Source organism: Alligator sinensis, unplaced genomic scaffold, assembly GCF_000455745.1.
Source record: "Alligator sinensis unplaced genomic scaffold, ASM45574v1 scaffold215_3, whole genome shotgun sequence".
Classification (NCBI taxonomy): domain Eukaryota; kingdom Metazoa; phylum Chordata; order Crocodylia; family Alligatoridae; genus Alligator; species Alligator sinensis.
In genome coordinates this window covers 134664-137869 of record NW_005842175.1, presented here as the reverse complement: position 1 = coordinate 137869, position 3206 = coordinate 134664, and the positions used below count along the sequence as shown (strand labels likewise).

Here is a 3206-nt window from a genome sequence, read left to right as displayed (position 1 = left end):
CCTGTGGCAGAGTGCCCCAGTTTTTTGGAGATGCCTCCCCTCCTGCCCCATTTCCCAGCTATAGCACCACAGAAGGCCTAAACCCTGCCCCTAAACGACCTTTGACCCCATGGCTCAATACACAGAATCGATGGTCTTACAACATTGTTACAGGATTGTGAATTTATTTCGCAGAGGCAGGGATATCCAATACAATGGGCATTTAAATAGGACGGTGCAGTTAATTTTGTCTGTAAATGTCCCACATTGTAATATCCCAGAAATATGGTTAGCATACTCGGGATCTCTTTCTGCCTCTGTCTTTGCTACTGACCTCTGGAGTGACCCCCTAAACAGGCCACTTTACCCCTGTAAATGAAGACAGTTTGCTCAGGGCCTTTTGTAAAATGCTTGCAGATCTCAGGCTGAGCAGCACTCCAGAACAGCTAACAATGATTAAACTCAGCCCCTGGATCTTTGTGCTGTGCGTGGTGGTTTTATACTCCTCCCTCTGAAGGAAGGGAATATTTCCAATGCATTGGAAAGCAATGTTTATGTGCAAGGCAGAACGCTGTGGGATCCAGCAGACTGGTGAAGGATGTGGCTTGCAGTGGTATTCTTTATTAATGCTAGGTTGAGACTTAAAACATGCTGTATCAGGGCATTCCGTCTTCCCCTAGCAGCTGCTTAGACTAGTACCAAAACAGGCCCTGTGCATGGAGAGGCAGGGGTAGCAGTTGCCTAATGCTCCCAAACCTTCACTAATGTTTTATGAGTGACTGCAGCCTTAGAAAGAGGGAGGATCTGAAGAATCTCTCTGGTTTGCCTATTGTGGCAACAGCACCTAGGGCAGACCCTGGGTGAAGCAACGGGGGTACATAATACAATCCGTCTGTCCAAGCCTCCCACTGTCCTCTTCTTGAGCTCCAAGTGCTCCACAATATCCCCATTGTTCGTTCAGCAGCGCCTGTTACACACAATCCTGCTGTTCTCTCCAGCTGTCCCAGGGCAGCGGCTGGGATGAGGCTATCCGTCCACGCCAGGTTCCTGACAAATGGAAGAGCGAAGCTTGCTGCTCCGTCTGCTGCGCGAGCTGGGGTGGAGGAAAAGAGCAGCGCCACAGACCTACATGCCCTTGCATGCCCAGTCTGAGTCACAGCTCACAGGTCTGACTGGTGCAGGAGCTGGTTTCCTGGGAGCTCCAACGTACCTGTGCAGAGGAGAGGCATGTATATGAGAGACCAACGCTGTGGGCTGTCAGGCACCATGGGGAAAGAATATCAGGGCAGTGCCTGGAGTTCCCTTAATCCAGTGGTTCTCGATTCGTTTAGACTCAAGGCACCCCTCAGAAAACGTCAGCTCCTAGTTTTAATTCATTTTTTGATTATGAAAAAATACCGCAACTTTTATTTTTGCAAACAGCTCAAAAAGGCCACAACAGGTCAGACTGTTTTTAATGCTGTAGATTCTTATTTGAAATCATTGAGTTGATATTGTGAATCATGTGTGAGTACCTAACAGTGCTAACAATGTGTGGCACCCCTGAAAGGATATCGAGGCACCCCAGGGTGCCGTAGCAGCCTGGTTGAGAATCATAGCTGTAGACAGATGGCAGGATAGATTTGCATCTTATAGCCTAACTAAATCAAAGATGCAAATCAGAGTCAACATCAGAGCTATTGTGAGCCTGTGCTTGCTTTATCAGATGCTCTGAAAGGACATGCACAGAGCTGTGTATAAAGTTATTATAATTTACATCAGTGATTCTCAACCAGGCCGCTGTGGCACCCTGGGGTGTGCTCTAAGATCCTTCCAAGGGTGCTGTGGGGAGAGCACATAATGTTAGCACTGTTAAGCACGCACACAGAATTCACAAGATATAAACCCAGAGATTTTAAATAGGAATCAGAGAAGTGGGGCTAGAAGGGACCTCCAGGGGTCATCAACTCCAAACCCTGGCCTGAAGCAGGATCTTCCGTACCCAAACCATCCCAAACAAATCCAGAATTTAACTGGGCCGTAAAACTACTGCCAACCCTGACACTACACAAGACATAACTACCTCACCTGTCACAGGCAAAGTAGGGGGGGTCTATGGTGTTAAAAAAATTCTGCGCCGTTGTGATCTTTCTGAGCTCTCTGCAATAGATGAATGGCTCTGGTATTATTCTGTAGTCAGAAAATGAATGAAAACTTAAGAGCTGGTGTTTAACAAGGGCTGGTGACTGGAATCTATGAGTGGGGGCTGGAGTCCATGGGCGGGGAGGAGGCTGAGTACTAGGAGGGGTGCCTGGAGGCGACGAACGATGAGAAACGCTCATGTTGATGTGTCTGCACTGCACGCACTGCACACACCACCCACCTGCCCGTCTCTGCTTGGCACTCATGAATGGCATGAATTCCAGCTGGGTGCTGAGACTGACACACTTCCTACACACCACACAAACTTACACACACATGCGTGCACATATGTTGCAGCTATACAGGCAGGGATTTGAACCCAGGTGAAAAACTCCCTCTGTCTTTTGAGCACAGATGAGGAGGAGGGAGGGGGAGCCCCTTGGGCTTCCCAGGCAGTCCCCAGACTTTACAAGCATGCACGCATGTACACGTTTACACAAGACACTGCACACAAATGTACTGTACACACAGCACATACCACAGATACACGTGCACACAAACAAACAGGGTGCACACCCCCCCCACTCAAATACAGACAGTGGGGTCACACACGCTGCACATATATACACATGGGCACCACACCTGTGCGTGCACACACACTGGGGTGGTGCGCTCACACACACACATGCATGCCATACATATATACTCATGCACACACTCTGCACAGACACCACATCTGTGCATGCATGCACACCCCACGGTGACACATGGGCACCTCACGCACACATATGTACACCCTGCTCTCCCACACAGACATGGGCACACCTGTGTGCGCACACCGCACATACACACACACCGCAGACTCCACACCTGTACGCATATACTCTCACACGCATCCCCTCCACAGACACATATGGGCACCACAGATGTACACACACCCACATACACTCACCCCCTCCACCGCAGACACACACCGGCACCACACCCATGTGTGCATACACACATTGAACATACACGCATATGCATGCACCACACCTGCACACACACACACACACACTCCCCTCACCCCCCACAAGACACACCAGGGCATCCCCCCGCCCCCACCT

At 49.8% G+C, this 3206-nt stretch overlaps 1 protein-coding gene across 1 annotated transcript in view; it reads left to right on the top strand.

The window, feature by feature from the left end:
• Positions 1-3206, top strand: part of MICALL1 (MICAL like 1) — a 30477-nt gene that overhangs the window by 355 nt on the left and 26916 nt on the right. The window lies entirely within an intron of this gene.